We start from the raw sequence: 22,720 nt of genomic DNA on the forward strand, positions 1-22,720 counted from the left end.
AAGAATAGATGAAAATATTTTTTGTTAGTGGAGACAGTGGTAAAAATTAGGGAAGAAATATTGACTTATGTCAGGTTTATTTACTTTACTTTGTGGAGTTTTTGCCTATTCTTGGGCTTCTCATGGCCACATTTAGATGTTACTCAACACTGACAACGAAGATCTGTGTGGAATATTTCCAAGCTGGCCCTTCTCACCATTTTGCCTTTCCAAATTAGGCCTCTGACAGAATTTCCCCCTTTCCAGTAAGGTCACACCACTTTCTTAGGGAGAGAATATAGGTTGCTTTTTTATGCCTTCCTTTAGTTTGATTCCTCCTGTATTATCTATAGAAGCTTTCTTAAGGGGGGCCTGAGTTGTTTTCCTGGACAAAAGATGTTACTCTTTGATCACAAGGTAAGAACCTGGGATATCACTCTTCCCTTCCCTTTGACTCTCGCTAAGGGAATAAGCTTAGGGTTCTCTGTTCTTAAAAGGAAAAAAAAAAATCCTCCACCCTGCATTTTATTCCTTGTGATTATGGCATTACTTTCTCTACACCGTCAGGTTAACTGAAAAACTGCCTCCTATTGCTCATGGCCCAGTCACACCATGCTGCTGAAATCTACCAGCCTACTGCACACATGATCTCTTAATTTCTAAAACAGATGACTTTGGGATGCTTATCTTACCTGATGTCTCAGCATCGTCTGATGATACTATGGGCAATTCATTCCTCCTTGAGCTCTCTCCTCCTTTGGCTTTTATTTGCACCATATCTTATTTTTGCCCTCTACTTTCCCTTCTATTCATGGAGTTTTCTTCTACCCATCCCATAAATGTTGCTGTACCCAAGGTGGCCTTCCTCACAACTCAAACTTAGTGGGTTTTGTCTCCTCATTTATGTAGCTTCTTGTAGCACCAATATGCTTTGACACAAATCTGCATTTTTAGCTCAGGTTTCTCTACAATACTGCCATATCCACAGGCTCAAGTCCTTCTGATTAAAGTCCCTACAGCATCTCACACTGAGACTCTTCAAACCTGAAATGTTCTACTCTTTTCCCATACCTTCTTTCCTACTTTATGCTCTGAGTCAGGAATTAAGAGTCACTGTAAATGAGCTAAAAGGAGAAAGCCAACAGAAGTTACTTATCCCTAAAAAAATATGAAATTTTTTTACATGAGCGTGCAATGGTTTCTATAACAAGCTACAAATGTCCTTGATAAACTCGTATTTGTCAGCTATCAATTTCATATACAGATGAAATAAGGCCCTAAAATTTCATTTGATATCCTGCCTGCAAGTTCCAGATTAGCGTAATTGATTTATATGTTTTTCTAAGCAGTAGGCATTTTGCATTTCAATGAGGCTATGATAGGAAATAATTCAATAAATATGGTCTATGCATGAGTTTTCCTATCTGTGTGTTGACATTAAACTGAAGTCATGGTTGGGCACTGACACATGGGCATTTGTAGAAAGTTTAGATATAAACCAGTCTCAGGAAAATGTTTTTATGCCTGAATTTTAAGTAGCAGGGCTTTATGTCTGGAAAGTATTTTGTTTAACAGAAACAGCACCAAGTACAGTGAGGCGAAACGGTGACTGTTGACTATTCATGCTCACAGTGCTGAACGTTATGTCATGACTCTTGTGTTATATACCTTTTTCTTCACACATTAGGCCAATGTTTACCAGAAAGTGAACAGCACAGCCAGTAGATGTTTTGACCTGTGAAAAGCATTACTTAATTCTCTGAGGTCTCAGGTAAAAGTTTTCAACTATGAGTTGACCTTTGGCCTGTGAAACAAGTGAACTGTTCAGAGTCGTCAACCTAAATGTCTCATTACAAAGCCTGAGCTGGCACTTGAAAGTTAAAGTCAGGTTTATAACAACTCAAGACAGATTGGCAAATTAATGTTAAGGTCTCACATCATCGTGTTTTCTTTTTATTTTGCATTTGTGTTTTGGAAGCTGTCTCTAGGCTCTGAACTTACGTGGTCTGGGTGTGAACAGTGGATATGTTCAGCACGGAATGTTGAAAAAATTCTCACCAAACAAGTGTAGCAGTTTTAATCAGAATTAGCTAAAGGGCATAACACTGTAAAAGAGAAAATGAACCACTCTTCTGCTGTCATCAACAACGAGGAAATGGCTCTAGGCAATAGCTGAAAAGTGCTTTTGAACTTGAGAAGCTCAATGATTTGGCAGTGAGGGGGATCTTGTTTGTCTTGCTAGTTCTAAAGAACTATTTATTCCTCAATAATTCCAGTAAGTAAGGCACAAAGAAAAAAAAAATCAATCTCATTTTTTCTAGATACCTCCCCTTATATTATTATATTTTACATCACATCCAAAATATTGTTTTTATATACATCTTAATATGTGTTATATCTATTTAAAAGATTATCTTCATAACCTAATCCTGCAAATAAGGCAATACACGTTATAAAGTTAAAGTTGTTTTGAAAATGATAGATCCTTGTTGTCTTAGGAAATTAAAGCAGGAAAATTTTATCTTGGTCTCAATATCCTTTTTCTTTTCTGAAATAATCATAAAAGGATTTATTTCCTTAAGAACTTGTTAACTTATCTAAACATCTGCTACTCAAAAGTGATTACTTGGGAATTTCCAGGTCATACAAACATGCAAGTCTAATGTTACAGGATTCAATTGGACAGAAACCAGTAACCAACCAACCATTTATCTTTGTATTCCCACCAGCAATGTATGGGTTATTCCACATCTTCACCAGTGTTAGCCATTTTAACTTGGGTGTGATGGTAACTCAGCATGGTTTTAATTTGCATTTCCCCAGTGGTTAATGATGTTGAACATCTTTTCCTGTGTTTCTTTGCCTTCCAAATATTCTGTCTGCTGAAGTCTCTGGTAGGTTGTTGTTTTTTCTTTCTTTTCTTTCTTTTTTTTTTTTTTTTTTACCATGTTTTAATTGGGTTGTTTTCTTACTGTGGTATTTTGAGAGTTCCTTTTTTTACTGTGGGGCAAGTCCTTGTCAAATATGTGATTTTCAAACATTTTCTCTCACTTGGTATCTTGTCCTTTCATTCTATTAGTTAACTGATTTCTGACAGATTCAAAGGCAATGTAGTAGAGGAAAGACAATCTTCTCAAGAAACAGCCCTGGAGTAAATGGACACCCACATGCAAAAATGAACTTTGATTCCTATCTCAACCCATGTACAAAAGTTAACTCAAAAGACATCAGAAACCTAACTGCTAAATTGAAACTATAAACATATTGAAGACAACAATGGAGAAAATGTGTGTGATCTGACATTAGGTAAAGACTTCTTAGATGAGACACTAAAAGCATACTCTGTTAAAAAACTGATAAACTGGATCTGATCAAAAATTTACAAGTCTGCTCTTCTAAAGAAAAACACTTTAAAAATATATATATACACACATATATACACACATATATACATACATATACACATACATATACATATATGTACATATACACATATACATATATGTACATATACATACACATATACATATATATATATGTATATATATGTGTATATATATATGTATATATATATATATATATATATATATATATATGAAGCTGAGAAGAAGAGACAGAATCAGCCAAGGAGTCTACTTACAAATGGCTAATGCAATAGGAAAACTCAGGAGAGGGGCGCCTGGGTGGCGCAGTCGGTTAAGCGTCCGACTTCAGCCAGGTCACGATCTTGCGGTCCGTGAGTTCGAGCCCCGCGTCGGGCTCTGGGCTGATGGCTCAGAGCCTGGAGCCTGTTTCCGATTCTGTGTCTCCCTCTCTCTGTGCCCCTCGCCCGTTCATGCTCTGTCTCTCTCTGTCCCAAAAATAAATAAACGTTGAAAAAAAAAAAAAAAATTTAAAAAAAAAAAAAAAAAAAAAAAAAAAAAAAAAAAAAAGGAAAACTCAGGAGAGTGTCCTGGAAAGGAAGTAAAGAAATGGTATCAAGAAGGAAGGGGCGATCCACTGGGTCAAATATACTAAGGGAGAGTGATTGGTTTAGTTCGAATCAAGGAGTACACACAGACAAATGTCCCCACACTCTATATGGTCAGTTTGTCCTACTCATGACTCAGCCATTCCACCAATGTAGGAAACACAATGGCATCCCTGGCCCATTATCTGGTGAGACAAACTCACTCTTGGTACTGTAGGCTTTGTATCTGGTACACAAGGGGTTATATTCAGGCTTATGGGCACTTTAACATCAGTCATTATTATATCTGCATTCATACATTCACTCCTTCAGTAGTTACTGAGAGGCATCTCTGGGCTCAACATTGAGCACATACTCATGATTAATATATACTAGTCATTTAAAACAGGCCATGTCTGAAATTACAGAATTTATCTAAGATAGGAGATGAAAAGCATTAATCAAATGGTCACACTGGGCAAAACTATGATGTTTCTTTCTACTGCGCAGTAACAATGACAAGTTTATTATTAATCCTACTATTATGAGGTATTATTAATCATAGCATTGTGAGGACTATGTTTGGAATAACTCTTTGGTCATCAGTGGCTTGTTTATATCAGTTAGAACCTAATACTCTGAATGTGACCCTGGGTATGGATAGGCCTTGGGTTTTTTAACTCATGTTTCCAGCTGAGATTTCTTTATCCTTCCCCAAACTGAAGTTACTATCCACCTTAATTCCATTCTCATGTATCTCCCCTCTTTTTACTTGATCCCTTTTTAGAATTAATAAGCCAAATATAAATATAAGGCCTAGAAAAACATTAATCATGATTAACTGAGATGAATCTGAAACATAATGTGGTTTTTGTAAAATATAAATATTCATGGGATTGTCACTTGTGGGAAATTGATAATTAATAAATATTGACAATAGATGTGGAAAACAAAGATATGCTTGAATAAAAATAACATTCTATTTCAGCAAGTATATCCTCATACAGGTAGACTTCTATTACTAGAGATTTTTGCATGTTTTTACCATGAGCATTTTTCACAGAGGTTGAGAACACAGATTCTGGAACTAAAATGCTTGGGCTCCTAGTTTGTCTACCTACCAGTTGTGTTGACATGAGTAAGTTAACCTCTCTAGGCCTCAATTTTCTTATCTATACAGAACATATAATACTTGTACTTACTTTAAAGTTATTATGAAGATTGAGTTAATATGTATAGAACATTAGAAGAGTTGCTTGTAGATAGTAAGCTTATTGTCTATATATATACAGAGAGAATGAGAGAATGAGAGAGAGAGAGAGAGAGGCAGAGAGAGAGAGAGAGACAGAGAGACAGAGAGAAAAAGAGAGAGAAGGAGCTGAAGCTCTGGGGTTAGACGAGTAGGTTCAAAGCCTGGTTTTACTACTTACTATTTATATGACCTGGTGTAGTTAATTAACCTCTTCATGTCTATTAGCAAAACAGGACTCATAATAATAGCACTCATTCCTCATAGAGTTGCCATGAAATAGTGTATATGAAGCAATTAGCACATACAATCAATACTAGCTTTTCTTTTAGGATTGGTGATGAGGTATTTTCAAAAAAGTAGATGGGATCATGTAAATGGATCACAAATTATTTATGGTCTATTCCAAAATAAAGTAAGAAAAAAAGGGAGGGGGAAGAAAACCATAACCTAAATTTCCTGCATTCTAGCAATCCTGAATGAGGGTTTCCCACAGATAGTAACTTAAATCCAAAAAGAACACAAAACAGAAATGTTGACTGAATGATTTTAAGGTTACCAGAGTGAGTGAATGGCTTGTCATTAATTGGTGATCTATCCCATGATTTACTCACTGTGAAGAAGTTAGATTTATCAGTGAAAGAATGCTAAATACTTCACTTTTGATTTAATGGCTAAAAGCAGTAAATGCATAACAACAGGCTGTCCAGATGGTTGCTTAGTGAACTCAAGAGGAAAAGACGTAAGTTTGGAGGTAGAAAAAATACACTTTTTTTGCTGCTCTGGGGTGAGCTTTAAGAGAAATGCAGTTCTGGGCGAAACCACTGCAGCCTACAGACCAGCTGGCAGGCAGCCATAGGAAAAGAGGGAAGACTGGAGCCATTGCGCATTTCCAGGACTGGGTTACAAGTAGCTCCAGGCACTGTGAATAATAACCACAACAATCAAAGGACAATCTATATGCACAAAGATCATGGAAAGGACTGTTATGACCACATTCATCTTTCCTGTGACACCTGCTTGTACAGATGATATCCATCATCAACAGCACCACCTTTTCAACTGACACAGCACTATCTTCATGGCGAGACCTAAACTTTTTTTAACCAAAGTAACTGAACTACTTTCTGTACGTAAGCCCAATTTCATTATGCCAGGGATAGAAATAAAGTCTTTTTCACATTTTATTTTCCATGGTGGGGTTTTAGATATCTCTTACAAAACAAACAAGTTGAGAGATCAGATGGACTAACTAAAATTTTAATTATAAAATTAGTTTTTGAAAAATACTACTTCTATTAGTAAGTTGACAATAGAAAAATATGAGGAAGTATTTAAATTAAGGAGGTTAAGACTTTTTAATCCATAATACTTAAAAGTTTCCTAAGATACCACAGAAACCTTTCTCCTTGGAACAAGGCTAATTTTACCATGATAAGAGGACATGATTGTGCTGAAGATAATTTGCTTTCACATTGAAAATTCCCCTTAAGATAAAGAAGATCATGTTCTCTAACTTGGACCAAGAAATGGCAAAAACTGTATTTGGATTTTGATCTTTAGTTACTGTCTTGATTTAAGTGAGCAAAATGTTTTATAGAAGTGGAAATAAAAAAAATACCTCTTTAACTTAATATTCCATAATGATTACTAATTAAGAATCAAATACAGGAATCTCTGTTTTTCTGATAAAATAAAAGTAGATACAAATATATAATTTATAGTAAAAATTCTTATAGATATCTTTCCTTAGACTTCTTCGTATTTCATTGTCAGAGCTTTATTATTTGTCAAATGATGGCTATTACTTCTTATCTGGAATTTACTCTCACATTGAACATTTTTTTGTTTAAATTTTTACTGGCCACTAAAGGTTACAAATTAAGCCTGCTTAATTCTTATAAGCCAGCAAAAAACCATACTTTCTCTTTCTTTATTTAGGGAAATGTCATATCAACAACTCCAATGTCATATTTACTTTATCAATTCCTTTATAATGCACAAGGATTAGCAATTTTAAGTAGGAAATAACCAGACCAAAGTAGCTTTACAGCTAAGGTTAAAAAATGAGTGTTCAAGTAAAATATGAAGGTTTCTGGACTTTCACGAACTTTTGAACCTCCACAGCTTGCCAAATTTAGTTAAATTTTAATTGAAGTGTAAATATTATTTATCTTAAAATGAAAAGGAGAATTAATACAAACTGTTTAAAGCAGGTAGAAAGTATTTTATATAATGTTTTGTTAGATATATATCAATAGGGAACAAATACTATTTTGCCTGATAACTTCATATACCCCATGCCTTTTACTTCCTAATGGTATTATGCAGTGGTCTAACAGGTAGTTCTTACAACTTGGTGGTGGAAAGGTCATGGTGCTAACAAGATTAGATTCATAGCCAATCATCTTCAAAAATGTATATGAAAAGTGAGGGAAACAGAAAGTCTGTGCACTGCAAAAAAAGAAAAAAAAAAAGTTTCTAGCTCTCTAAAACCCTGTGAGGTGAAAGGTGATAATCAAAACATCAAAAAATAAAATGTCTGCAAAACTGGGTTTTGTGTGAAACATTTACCTTAGTAAGTTACATTAGCAGAATTCTGTGTTAAGGTGGTGTAAAAGAGGATATGAGTGTGCACAATGGTTTTGTTAGAAACAGCATAACCTACCAGAGATATGAGTCCCACGGTTGAATTTCACACCATCTAACCAATTCTTCCTTTCCCAGGCAATGAGAAATATTTCCTACCAGTCCAATAGACTTCCTTACCAATTTAGGGCTTTGTATTCATTCAGGGCTATGGGAGGGAACAATTAATATCCTAAAACAAAACAAAACAAAACAAAACAAAACAAAACAAAACAAAAAAATCAGTGAAACGGATGGATGATACTGGACTTTGGAGATAATTAGAAACAGTCTTTTTCTTTCTTTTTTTTTTCATTTTTTAACATTTTTATTTTTAAGAGGCAGAGAAGGAGCATGAATGGGGGAGGGGCAGAGAGAAAGGGAGACACAGAATGTGAAGCAGTTTCCAGGCTCTGAGCTGTCAGCACAGAGCCTGACACGGGGCTCTAACTCACAAACTGTGAGATCATGACCTGAGCTGAACTGAGTCACCCACAAGCCCCAGAACAGCCTTTTTCTAAAGCCTATAGATGAAAATAATCATTAATAATAATAATAATTAATAATAATAGTAATAGTAATGTGACCTTGCTTAGTGTCACCCCTTTGAATTCAATTCCAGTGTCAAGTGACTCTTATTCTTTTCTTTCTCAAAGGAGTGTGTTAAGTCTTTTTCAAAGAAGAGAGGCCATTAAATGTATAACATTTGTTCCAGGTAATAGGTTAAGGATTCATATTCATAAGAATGAAATGCTGTGTATTGTTCAGTCTCTAGTCATTGTGTGATCACTCTAGTTAGTCTTCAAGGCTTTTCTATTTTCAGGGAATAAATATTCTACCTCTCCTGAGTATCAAAGGAATAAAAGGGTAACTAATCAGCAAAGTAAATAAGTGAAGAAAATGAAAGTTATAACATTAGCAAAGACTGAAACAAGTATGTTTAGAATTGATTCAAATTAGAGCCTAACATATCAAAACCTTTGATATGTAGCCAAAGCTGTATTTAGAGAAAACTTTTTCATCTTAAATGCATTTATTGGAAAATTATATTTAAAATCAAAGAACTAAGCAATCAGTCCAACAATCTAAAAGAAGAACAAAAATAAAGCCAAGAAAGGAATTAAGATAGATATAATTGATGCATCAAGCAAATTGAAATAATTGACATAATTCAAAAAATAAAAATAATTCCATGAAAGGTCATATGAAACAGGCAAACCTTTGACAAATACAATAAGAAAAAAGGCATAGATTTTAAAAATAAGACTATATTCAATTATATCTACACAAGATTTAAAAATTACTAAAATTGGCAAAAGAAGACCTGGAAATCTAAAAAGACAAAAAATAGTAACAGATATTGAAATGGTAATGAAATAATGACTTGCTCCCTACTGGTCCTCACTAATAGCTCCAGACACAGGTTATTTTATAAGCGAACATGGACAAATCTTCTTGAAACAGGAAATTTCTTTTTTAAACAAGCAGATCATAATAAATAATAAATAAATAATAAAATGGGTGTGTGTGTGTGGTTCAGTTCATTACGCACCCAACTCTTGATCTCAGCTCAGGTCATGATCCTGCGGTTCATTAAGTAGAGCCCTGCCTTGGGCTCCACATTCTCCAGATTGAGCTTATTTGGGATTCTCTCTCTCTGCCTCTCCCCAACTCAGGCGTGCCTCATTCTCCCTCTCAAAGAAACTTTAAAAATAATCAAGTGGTAACACATTGAATCCAACACTGCACTGTAAAAATAATGCAGCATGACCAAGTAGGGCTTTCTCTTGGGAATACAAAAATGGCTTACCACTAAACTCGTTCAGTGGAATGTACTCTATTAGTATATTAAAGGAGGAAAAATCATTGGATCATCACATTTGATTTTGAAAAGTTATTCTAAATTAATTCAAGATGTTTACAACAATTTTTAAAAGCTTTTTGTAAAATGAAAAAATATGTAAAGTAATTTCCTTGATTTATAAAAGGATCTACCCAAGTCCTTCATCAAGCCCTATCCCTAGTGATGAAATAGGTTTATATCGACAAGAAGAAGAAAACTGTTCAACTTTTAACTTGAGGTCCCAGCCAGTGTAACAAAACAGAGAAAACAACTCAGATATTGGAAAGGAAGTTATAAAACTGTGACAATATGCAGATATTACAAGCATTTATATGAAAACCTCAGTGGGGTAGATAAGGGAATTTAATCAAGATGGCCAAATACAAGTTCACCATATGATAACCTGTAGCTTTTATTCATAACAGTAAGCCAATGAGAAAATAAAGAGAACAAGAGGTCTATTTATAATACAATAATCACATCAAATACTTGGGAATAATCCTACGATGACTTTACTGGAAGGCATAAAAGGGGAAAAATATTTTGTTCATGAATGAGAAGGTTTAATATTTAATGATGTCTGTTCTCTCAAAACAAACTATGAATTTAGCACAAGACTAATAAAAAAGAGAATTTTTTTAACCAAAATTTAAAACCTGTTCTAAAATCCACAAAGAAGATTGAATATTTAAAAATCACCAAGTGCTTGCTTGGGCAGCACATATACTAAAATTAGAACTATACAGAGAAGATGAGTATGGCCTCTGAGAAAAAAAAAAAAAAAACCAAGATAAATGTATAAAAGAAAATGAAGGGATGGCCTTGACTGCTACATATAAAACATATTATAGGATTATAGTAATAAAAATATTATAGGGGTGCCTGGGTGGCTCAGTCGGTTGAGCGTCTGACTTCAGTTCAGGCAATGATCTCGTGGTTTTTGAGTTAGAGTCCACGTCGAGCTCTGTGCTGACAGCTAAGAGCCTGGAGCCTTCTTTGGATTCTGTGTCTCCCTCTCTCTGCCCCTCCTCTGCTCATGCTCTCTCTCTCTCAAAAATGGATGAACATTAAAAAAATTAAAAAAAAAACTTTAAAAAATATTATATTAGTGGGATAGGAATTGGTAACTACATCAGTGGAAGAGGAGTTTAAAAATAGAGAAAAGCATATGCTAATTTAAGATACGATAGAAGTGGCATTTTAAATAAATGGAGTAAGAGGTTCATTTTTTAATATGAGTTCTTGGGAGAATTATCTACTTATTTAGAAAGATGTTTAGAAAGTTAGCTCATATCTCATATTCATAAAGACAAATTTCAAATGATTATAATCTAAGCATAACATTATAAGAGTATTACACTAATAGTATAATTTTTTTTTTCCTGTTTGGATATGGAAGGTATTCTTTTATTTTTCTTAATGTTTATTTATTTTTTAAAGAGAGAGAGCACAAGCAGGAGAGGGGCAGCAAGAGCAGAGCAAAGGATCTGAAGCGGGTTCCATGCTGACAGCAGAGAGCCCAATGTGGGACTCGATCTTATGACCTGTGAATTCATGATGTGAGCTGAAGTCAGATGCTCAACTGAGTGAGCCGCCGAGGTGCCCCTGGAAAGTATTCTTAAATAAAAAATTTCTAACAGGGAAGAATTGGAAGTGAACTCAACGTCTCTGTATAGAGGGACTCCTAATCTGTGGTATGGAAAATAAGACATCAATTTAAAGGAAAGAGGCACTGATAAAGGGAAAAAAAATCAGGTTTTGGTATCATGGTAGGTATATTATGATACAATTTTTATTTAAAAAAGACCAAAACAATGCATTTTCTCTACAATTATCAATTTTTACAAATGCATAAAACAAAGTCTAAAGTACCCACATTAACCTGATGGCAATCGTGGGCCGTGTAGAGGGGGACTAGAATTTAATATTACTATCATAGGTATTTTAGCACTGTAGATAATACTTAAAGTTGAAATAACGATATCTAAAAATGGATAGGTTATAAGTAGGTAGATAAGTAAAAAAAAAAAATCATTGTGGGGAAAAGGTGATAAATCCACAATTTCTACAAAGGAAATGACAAATATGAAGATCAAATGTTATTGGAAATAAAACAGCTATCTGATTTGACAACTGTGGGGATGAGTTTGTTTTACGAGTTCAGCTAAAATCCTACAGACTCAGTTTTAATTTTTTCTGTTTTAGTAAAATAAAATGTTTTCAACATACTCCAAAGGGTAAATGATTTCATTTCAAAATAGTTAAATGAAATAAGCATGATTTATGGTGCAAATCAAAATATTTAAATCATGCCATTTCTGTGGTATCGCTGGAGGCAAACTTTTTATCCAAATGTTCTTCTTTGTAGCTTAAAACATAATGTTAACCCATGGTCCATATTATTTTAAGTGTATTTAGTGCCTAAATAAGTTCTAGGAATTTCTCTGCTCAAAATTACCCAATGTTGACCATGAGGGATTCAAAAGCAATATTAACCCAAGGTCACTGAAATGGCCCTAAGAAAACAATTTTCCTAAGTGTAAACATATAGACCAATCTTATGCACATTTTTAGAACTACATGTTCTTTTTTAACCGTTCCTGGTCATTTTGTGTATGTTTGAGCTCTACCAGGAATCCTATTTTGATCTCCTCATGCCCAAAAAAGATAGAAATAAGGAAAAATAGAAAGGAAAATAAAAAACAACTGTGACTCAGAGCTTAAATTGTATTAAAATTAATCCCAGTAAAGATTTTTTGGAAGATAGTTAATACTGGTGGGAAGTGAGAAGGGTCTTCCTAAATACTGCTGTGGGGAGAGCAATTTAACAACGTGGGGCAAGAACCTTGACAAATATTCATATAATTGCTCACACTGGATCTATGTCTAGGCATTTATCCTAAAAAAAACTGCAGCTAGATGAAAATTAATATCCTATTATATTCATCATAGGATCATTTATAACATCACAGGCAAACTAAAATTCCAGCAATAGGGCCAGCAATAGGGTACTTGTGGATAAACAAACTATGATACATCTGTATGATAATAGATTATTATCTATGCAATAAAATATCTTTGAAGATGAATTCATGACATGAGAAGATGCTTATATTTATCAAAAAAGAAACAGAATTTTATTTATAATAATGAATACACACACACATACAGTATGTATGTGTGTGTATATATATATACATATATATACATATATATACATATACATATATATATACATATATATACACATATATGTATATATGTATACATATATACAGTATGTATGTGTGTGTGTGTGTGTGTGTGTATATATATATATATATATATAAATACTTGTATCTATCTATCTGCCTACTACCTACTTACCTACTGACCTATATTTGAAAGGAAGGAAATAATTGCCAATGACTCCTGGCAATGGAGGTAAAACAATGTACTTTAATCTTCTCTGGCCTGTATCAATGCTTCAGCCTAATTTGTTTTTTGACAGTAGGTACTGAAAAAGTGAAAATCTCCTTATTGTGTAAAGTGAAAAATAAGAAAAAAATTAACAATAGCCCAATCATTTCTCTTCTAGTTTCCCATCCCTGGTTCCCAGGGGAAGATTCTCTAAATCAGTATATTCTTTTTTCAGTGGGTATGCATGGGCTCTTCTTGTTTGAAGACCTCACTGCTGCTGCACCTTTATTTTCTATTTCTTTGTTTATTATAAGTGGAGAAAGTATTGTGTACTCTTCCCCTAAAGCACAAACCTGACACTGTCCAGCAGAAGGTGGTACTGAAGTCTGTGAGTTCATTATCACCTTGAAAAGCAGGCTGTAACCTCTAGGCTCATCCATCTGCGAGAAGGAGAGAGAGGAGAAGGAAGAAAATATGTTGACAGGTAAGAAGAAACTCAGTCTCAAACGGTGTGGAATGATTAAGATATTCACCAGTGTGGTCTTCTCATTGACTGGGGCTCAGCTGGGACTATGGCAGGTCCAGGCCACCAATTTCACTGCCACCACTGTCACCTCCCACTCCAGCTTCTGTTTATGAGAATGAGGCTAGTTTCTCAATGGTCCCTTACCTTCAAGGCTACTACTTCCAAAATGGGGTGGGACTATAGCCTTTTTGGTTTGTTTGTTTGTTTGTTTGCTCAGTTGCTTAGGGAGATAAGATTTGACAATATTTGAAATCAAAACATTTACCTGTCCCTATTGATCTGACCACTACAACATTTTTTTGTGATCAATTCTAATTTTTAAACCAAAACATGCTTATTACCATGTGAACTCTGAATATCAACATGACCTCTGCTTCTGCTTCTCTTTTTTCTAATCAGAGTGGGCTACCTACTTTATTTAACCTCATTTCACAGAGGTTAGATAACCACAAACAGAATTTTTTTAAAACTCTGCTTTAGGAATGGACTAACATATTTGTAACATTTGCATTTAAGTTTTTGAATTGTGGGTAAATTTTATTTATAATTTTTATTTTCCAAATTTTTTTATAATGAGTATTACTTGTATATTAAAAGGGAAGAGAGAAAGAAATATGCATTGTGGGTAACAGCTGACCTTTGTCTAAGCTTTTTTAACTACCTTTAAACCAAATCACATTTACTGGTGGGAAAAATATATACATGTAATGTGAGCCACACACACAAAAAAATACTGTTGGTAATTTAACTCTCTATGGTTGATATTTCTATACTCTGCTTTTCATAATATCATGTCACCAAATTCTGTGCCTTCTGGTCTTTCGGGTTTCTGCTCAAACCTTCACATATCACCCTAATGCTCTCTCTCCACATGTCTACTAATCTAGTAGCTATCACCCTGTACATTTCTTCCATAATTCCCACCATAAAATCTGTAATTATTTTATTTCTTTACTTATTTTTCTGTCTCCTCACACCTGTAAGTAAGCTTCCTCTGCAGGACATAGGCTGTGAGTCCTTTTTCTAGAATACTGCCTGACATAAGAGAGTACACAACTGATATTTAAAGGGTCAATGATTAAATACATCATATTTTTAATAATTTTTCTAGTTTTTCTTTTACAACCACACACCAGAATAGCTCCCAAGATGGTGAGAAGGTGACTAATTTTTACTCTGGTGATAGCAAATAACTAGCAATTTTGCTTATATTTCACATGTGAACCATCAATTTTCCTGAAAATGAGTAAAAAAAATAAGATTGGGATCGTGTTGTTTTCACATACTTTTAAATTTCTGCATGCAACAGTATTTCCAGCTCCAGCTGGAATAGAACTAAAAGTACTGGAATATTATGAGAAAAGCTATTCCTGTACAATGTCCAATCTGATTTTGCAAACTAAGTATGTTTGGAAAAGTTGTAGAGAATATGAAAGAGATTTTAGATGCTAATGCCACAAATATCTTGGGACTGGTCTCAAAACTTGACCCCAAAAAGTCACTTAATATTTTTGCCTTTCATACTGTACAAAATGTATTGCATATGCTGTATTTTAAAATAAGTGATCAAAGTAGTGACAAAACAAACCATTACATATAGTGCTTTCTATGTGCCAGGAACTGTTTTTTTACATGCTTTATGCGAATTATTAACTCCTCTAATCTTCTGCATAACCTTATCACATAGGGATTATTAGCCTCCTTAATTTACTGATGTGGAAACTGAGGCAAAGAGTAAGCATATTAGAAGGAAAGAAGCATCTACAGCAGCGCATCTGAGTTTCCCTCACTAAGCACAGTGCTCCACTTTATAAAGCACATTTTTCCCTTTCCAGAGTGACTGCTGGCTGGCCCAAGGTCATGTGGCTCAGTAGAGCCAGGATCAAAACACAGCCTGGCAACAGAGGTTTCCTCCTAGCTCTCTATGTTGTAATGCTTCTCAAAAGACCTGTAATGGGTAAGACATATTAGAGGAACTCAATCTGCTATCATTTACACACAGGAACCTGTGGTATGGATAGGAAGGACACTGGAGTCGGATTTAAAAGTCTTGGAATCAAACTCTGAGCTCTATTCTTGAACCTGTCGCTCACGTAGTTTCAGTTTGCTCAACTCTGAAGTGGCGATGCAAACCCTCCACTGTTGTGCTTTTATGAGCAGCAACTGATTCAATGGGTGGCATATGCTGCATCATTCTGGAAGCCTTAAAGAATGATAGAGTCTTGTGAATTGGGGCTGTTTTTTATTCCTTCTATAAATAATGAAGCTCATGAAATTATTTAAGCAAGTGAGGGACATCAGATAGTCAGTTCAGCTGATCTCAAGTACAAAACCAAGACTCTTCCCAGGTCTTTTCTACTTAAATATCTAATTCGACAAATCTTTCAAATATACTTCGGAACCAAACCCTGAGCACGTTCTGTAGAGAGTAGCAGGAGGAAAGGGTATGGTCACTGTTCTCACAAGTCATGGACAGCAAAGGAGATAAGATACCCAAACCAAAGCAGATCATGATACATGTTGTGAGAGGAAAAAAAGTTTGGTGAAATCAGAGGAGGAAGGAGCACTTTTGGGTGGGGAGATTAGAAAAGGAGACTTCCAGTATATGAATATTAGCAGAAAAGAGGAGTAACATATACTAAAAAAATTTAATTCTCTCTGAATCAATTTTCACCTTTCATCAAACATCCACTCTTTTTAAGGCACTGTGCTAACAGGGGAACCGAGGAGAGGAAGACAGAGCTTAGACTCTGGGGAAGATGGTCTGAGTTCCCTCTCCAGAGTAGTGCAATGCCCAAAGGACATCCATAACTAAAAACTGTACTCCACAGAGGTGGAGAAAAAAAGGAAGCAAGTATAATGTCGTATGGATATTGATGAGGAAGCATTTAATTCTGTCTATGGGAGAAAGAGTCCAGGGGGAGCTACAGTAAGGGATGGTTGAACAGTCTCAAATGAAGCTTGAGTAGGTCATTTCTAAGTAGTTAAGAGAAGGGAAGGATAGTTCAAGCAAAGGACACAACATGACCCTTGATTGTGGATGTTTCTCCTGTCATGTATATAGAGAATCACAAAACTGGGGACATGGTAGGGTGGAGGGTAACTCTCAGTTGTCCTGTTTTCTTTCAGAATTTAACTTTTGTTTAAAAAAATGTTTTTAACTACTTGGCTTGATACCAGTCTCTTCTATTTGAGCACTGATCTCATGAGCAGTTAAACAGACTTGGTTTCACATGTCAGTCTCTGCTCTCCACCCTCTACAGAATGTCCCAGAAGGTTGGGACAGGAATAGAGGGGAAAGGATGCTTTTAAGCAAAGGAGGATCAGGTTCAAAATGGCTAAAGGGGATAAGAGAGGGAGACAATGAATTAAGTTTTAAGAAGTCTGTGTTATAAAACATTTCTAACATATAGTACATAGAAGAGTGTGACTCCTTTTTATTTCCTCCTGTATTGTTTTGAAATACATTTGAAACCACACATCATTTCATCCATAAGTATTTTAATATATATCTCTAAAAGCAAAAAGACTCATTCTAACCAAAAAAAATACAATTAACTCACCTACAAATTTTAACAATATGAACCAACTTTGTAAGATTTTTGAGACTGAATAGCTTATACAACATCAAGTTCTGATCCTCTAAAGAGAGATGAAGGTGGTTAGTGCCATCAATATGTGGGAAATGCCAAGTATTAGGAAATAGGTGACATCTCCCAGGAGGCAAACAATAGATGAATACATTAGGGAAAACATTTGAATAAAAGCCATTGATAGGAAGAGTTGGAATAACATGAAATCTGGGAGGGCTGGAGGAATCAAGAAGTCTCTCCACTTGTGAATACAATGAGGGAGGCTGGTCCTTGAAAGAGGAAGGAACATAAGTAGGTGGGGAGAATGGTGGCATTCATCTGTGGGAAATGGCCTGAATGATTTAATGGATCTTGACTGGTACAAACACACACCTCCCAGGAAAGTAGGGAAATAAGGTCACCTAGGTAGAGGAGACAACAATATGTATTTATGATTTCCCAGGATTTGAATTGCATTCACTGTTTCAATAAATGTTGGTTGAATGTGGAGACCATGCTAGGAGCATACAAAAACATGACATCAGGCCTGTTAACAAGTAGATTTAGGTCTAATGTGGGAGTCATAAAAGCAAAAATACCACAATAATTACAAATCATTCAATAAACATTTATTGAACATCCTCTATGGGTCAGATACCACCAGATGTAAGCTTCAAATACAATGATAAATAAGCCATGGTCCTCAAGAAGCCATTGAACCATAAATGAGTTTTGATTGGATGCTGCCACGAGAAAGAAGTATTTTTAGGGGAAGTTATTTTTCTGTCTGCACAAAGAATTAAGTAAAGGATAGTCTGAGTCAAGAAGACAAAGTGGTAAATTGAAATAAGGTATTAACAACAAAAATGGAGATAAGGGGATCATACAAGAGATGTATGAGTGGGGAAAAAAAATAGCAGGAGAAACTGAGCAAATCATGTCCAGAAGTCTCAGGTGGGGACTGTGTATTCACATGTGTGTGTCTGCACACAGGCGTTTCAGGTGTGAGCCATTTCACTTCTCTTTTCAAGTGTATGAAAATTTTCTCTGGTACTAACATCGAGCTGTAGAGAGATCACCTTTCTTTGACAGAAAGAAAAATTTAGTTTACATGTGGTGAGGTCCCAAAACATCCTGCTGGGGACATTGGATTTCTTTGTAGAAGGGTAACTTCCCCACTGCTGATGCCTTGATGTGCCAATTTGTGCTCCTCAAATGTGAGTGTTAATAAAACAAAACAAAACAAACTGTTTTTTGGATATCAGTATTAAGGTCCACTTGGAGCGAATGTTTCTTAAATGATTGACCAAAGTAAACTCTTATGCTTTCCACGTGCTCACTTGGAGTCAGCAAACAACACATAGATCAGAACAATCAGTAAATTATTTCCAAGGATTGGAAACAGAAATCCTCAGATGATTCACTGATGATTCAGATTTCTGTGTATCGCGTCTACCCTACTTGTTGCCAAGGGAACTAGGGGCCTACTTCCTACCACACCACAGCTATTAAAAATACCAGCAAAAGCCACAGGGGAGTAACTTCTCTCCTCTTTTATTAAAAATGACTAACAGACTACATGTCAGTTACACAAAGTAGATTTGTATTTTATCCATGGAGGTCATATCCATGAGGTATTGAGATGCCAGGTTATTATTCTATTTATCAACTGCTTTTGTTCTGCCACTTTCCTCATGCAGGAAGAAATTTCTATCAAGAACTAAAGATGCCAATAGAAAACGCATTTTTCCTGATATAATCCAGGCTGATGTGCTTCTGTAGTAGTAGCCATGGTCTGTGAAATGTGTGTCAACCTCAGCCAGGGTTAGAAGCCACAGTCATACTGCCAGCCTGGTCTGCTCCTCTGGGTCATGAGTGCAAGAGAAGGACAGAGACAGGGAGAAGGAGATAGGCTGCCTTCCACAAGAGGGTACTGTACACGTTGTAGCTTTGATCTGTTGATCATTCTCTGACAATCACCATTACGAAGCAACATAAAAATGTCATTATAGTCAGATATTTTTAAGAGAAAACCAGCAATGGATGGATACTCTTGCACAGATAACCTAAATTTTTCCCTTTAATGTGTGCTTTGAGCTCAGTTCTCATCTGGAAATAGGGCATGAAGACTGCCTTTATGCACAGTTGTCAGGAAGACAGATGCAGGACATAAGTTAACAGCACAAACAAGCACACTCTATGCTCACACAGAGCAGGGTCTCCCATCCTTAGGAATACTTGGTAGGACAAGACAGTTGAAAGCATCCCAGGAATAATTCTTTCATTTGCCTTAAGGCTTGCTAGAAAATCTGTAAAGGAAGGACATTTTCTCTTTTCAGATGGACACATTTTGTCTCTACAGTTCCATAGGGCCAGAGAGAAGCTACCAGATATTCTTACATGAGCCTCACCTAAGAGGTGTCAGACACCTGAGTGCTTTTCTATGTCTAAATTTATACAATATTAGAGCTCTTCTGCCCTTTGAAGGGGCAATATAATTATGAACTTATCAATTTAAAGTTGTTAAATGGGTAGTAAATGTTACTTGTAATAAATGATTTTTTTGAAGACACAAACTTGATCACACCATATTTTCCCTCCTTAATCTATCCTAAGGTTCCTATTTCTTAGAAACCTTATTAGTGAATGAAATCCAGGCTCTTTTTCATGGGATGCAGAGCCTTTCATGGTCTTTTCTGACATCTTTTGGTACTTGAGCAACACAGAATTATTTATATCTCCCATCTCCTATCACTGCCCCACACATCTGTGATTTGGCACAAAGACCTTGCTAAACTTGCCATGTCTTCACTCTCTTCCTATGTGATAGTTTCCTATATATTCTCAACACAATTCAAATATCAGTTGCTCTGCTGGGTCTTTCCTGATTCAAATGCTATCAAAAGTAATTCTTACGTAGGACCTCTGGCTTTGTCCATGTTTAATTATACTTCTAATACTGTATGTAACTATTTGTTTACGTGTACATGTACTTTTTCTTCTGTTACACTGCACTGTCCTTGGGAGCCAAATCCATATTATTATTTTTTAACACTTTGCACAGTACCCAGTATACTTTAAGCTCTTCGTAACTTTTGTAGAAATCTTTTTCCATTTGGCAAACCTTATGACTATTGTTAGAGGAAAGTTCATTTTAAATAAATGCAAATGTTAAAAATGTTAGTGATACATTAATAAACATTGCAAATGTTAGAAATAAATGCAAATGTTAGAAAATGTTAGGATACATTAAATAAACATTGCAAATCTGTGCCTTAGAAAAGAACTGTGTCCAGAATTCCTTGCTGGCCAATTAAGGAAAAGATCAAAGTATGTAAGTCAGGTAGATGGAATGTAAATTAGAGATATTTTTTCAACAAAGAACAATGACAGTGAGGCCCCCTCCCAATCTCTGATGTTGGGACTAGCTGGTGGAAAACTTGAGGTGTCATTTTTCAGAATGTTCCAAGGTCTCTGAATGGAAGTTTTGCAACAAGACCATCAGGCAAAAACTGTGAAGGAAGGGCTCATTTTATCATATAGTGTTTGTTTCTATGTTTGGTTTTGTTTGGTTTGGTTGGGGTAGTCATATGCCAGAGGCCCAAGTATTTGAGAAGTTCACAGCCCTAGAACACAAGATTAATGTGAATTGACAGGGACAGATGAAGCAGGAGGGTCTTATTTTAAAACAAGACTCCTACTGCACTTCTTCTATGAGATCTAAGGTATCCATAATGCATGGCTTACTGTAAAGGAAACTAGAAGAAGTACTGGGTACTGTGACTTGTCATTAGCAACTGAGACCCTACCTGGGAAATGCTGGTGTAGCACAGCGCTGAGGTTTCTGGAGTTAAAACCAGAGTCACATCCATTAAAATGAGAAAAGTTAGGACATGCTGCAAAAGCTCCCAATATAAATAGCATAATTGGGCCAAATGCTAGAGCAGGGTCAGGAAATGAAGAGAAACCAGGCTGTAATTGGGAGGTACGGGGATCTTTCAACAAGCATCTAGATACTAACTAGCCTTTTTGTGGGCAGGTAATGTTGGTATAAAGTGCTTGGTAAATAATTGCAAAATATTCTCCACTTCCCCTAGAGGAGTGAAAATTTTCTTCAAAAAGAAGAAAGAATAGAGAACTTATTTGTGCCAGGGTTTCTAAATCCTCAGTGGAATTGCTATTTGGAATTACTGCCTACTTTCCTGATAGTGGTACTCCTGGACCAACCCCATGGAGCCTAGGTTTTCACCAAGCTGAAGTCTGAAAGCCCAAAGTGAACATGAAAAATGGAACATAGATTTCAAGAAATCCATCAGGCAATTTGAATACGTGGAAATGTTTGACCCGTATAGAGCTTCCCTTGTCCTCCTAACATCAATGAATGGACTTTTGTTCTCCACTGGGATATGTTCCTTTATGGATGTTGTCATCTGGATGTTCCTCTGCCTACACATTTTCTGGACAACATCCTTGTGCATTTGGCAGTCAAGACTCTCAGGAACTCTTAGGAGGAATATGTAAAGACATGGGCTGGCTTCCGATTCTGAAAAAGAAGCCATACTCACTTTTCCCTGCTCCTGAGTGGCATCTTCCCCCAGAAGATCACGCAGGAACAGTAGGTAGCCCGAGGAAGTAAGTGCCTTCTATCCCCACAAATGGCATCACAAGGGATTGAGCAATAACCCTAATGGCACCAAAAGAGTGCAGCTGACAAGAATAACATTTCAAGGGCCCAGAAAACCAAAATGCCATTGGAAATAGAGCTAAAAAACAAAAACAAAACAAACAACAACAACAACAAAACAGGCCAGAACCTATATGTTCAGCGTAAACAGCACAATTGCCTTCTGAAACAGAAGGTATAACTAGGATCAAGAGTCTTCTAACATAATAACCAAAATGTCCAGGACACAAGAGAAAATCACCCATCATACCAAGAACCATGAAAATCATAATCTGAATTAGAAAAGACAATCAAGTGGTGCCAGGGACAAGATAAATTAGACGATGGAACATCTGACAAGGTTCTTAAAGCAGCTTCAAGAATCAATTACAAATCCTCTTGAAATAAATGGAAAAATATAAAATCTTACAAAGAAATAGACATTATGACAACCTATGGAAAAGGAAAAATTATTTGCACGTGATATATCTGATAAGGGGTTAATATCCAAAATATACAAAGAACTCATGCAATGCAACAGAAAAGAAAAAAAAATCCCCAAAATAATCCAATTAAAAAATTGGCACCACATAAACAGACATTTTTCTGAGGAAGGGATATGAAGGGCCAGCAGGTACACGAAAAGGTGTTCAACATCACTAATCATCATGGAAAAGCAAATCAAAACCACAATGAGATATCACCTCTCAGAATGACTATTATTAAAAATATAAGAGATAACAAATGCTGGCAAGGATGTGGAGAAAAGAGAACTTTTGTGCAATGTTGGCGGGAATGGAGCTTCCTTAAAAAATTTAAAAAATAGAACTAGTATATGATCCAGCAATCCCACTTCTGGGTGTATGTCCAAAGGAAAAGACAACACTGTTGAAGAGTTATCTGCACCCCCAT

At 35.7% G+C, this 22,720-nt stretch overlaps 1 long non-coding RNA gene and 1 pseudogene across 3 annotated transcripts in view; one reads left to right on the forward strand and one right to left on the reverse strand.

The window, feature by feature from the left end:
- The window catches only part of LOC147583226 (uncharacterized), a 48,449-nt gene extending 34,334 nt beyond the window's left edge, over positions 1-14,115 (reverse strand). Inside the window, exons 1-3 of one of the 3 annotated variants that reach the window (XR_015246475.1) lie at positions 13,581-14,096; positions 13,401-13,487; positions 3,914-7,998 (exon numbers count right to left, since the gene is read on the reverse strand). This is a non-coding gene — a long non-coding RNA (uncharacterized LOC147583226). Of the gene's footprint in view, positions 1-3,913; positions 7,999-13,400 lie in introns of those variants that run through there. The other 2 variants (XR_015246476.1, XR_015246477.1) reach the window with 2 other exon arrangements.
- Positions 10,351-10,448, forward strand: LOC112867087 (U6 spliceosomal RNA; annotated as a pseudogene).
- Positions 14,116-22,720: the final 8,605 nt, after the last annotated feature.

This window comes from Puma concolor, chromosome A2 (assembly GCF_028749965.1).
Source record: "Puma concolor isolate L17-30 chromosome A2, mPumCon1.1.hap2, whole genome shotgun sequence".
Taxonomy (NCBI): Eukaryota; Metazoa; Chordata; class Mammalia; order Carnivora; family Felidae; genus Puma; species Puma concolor.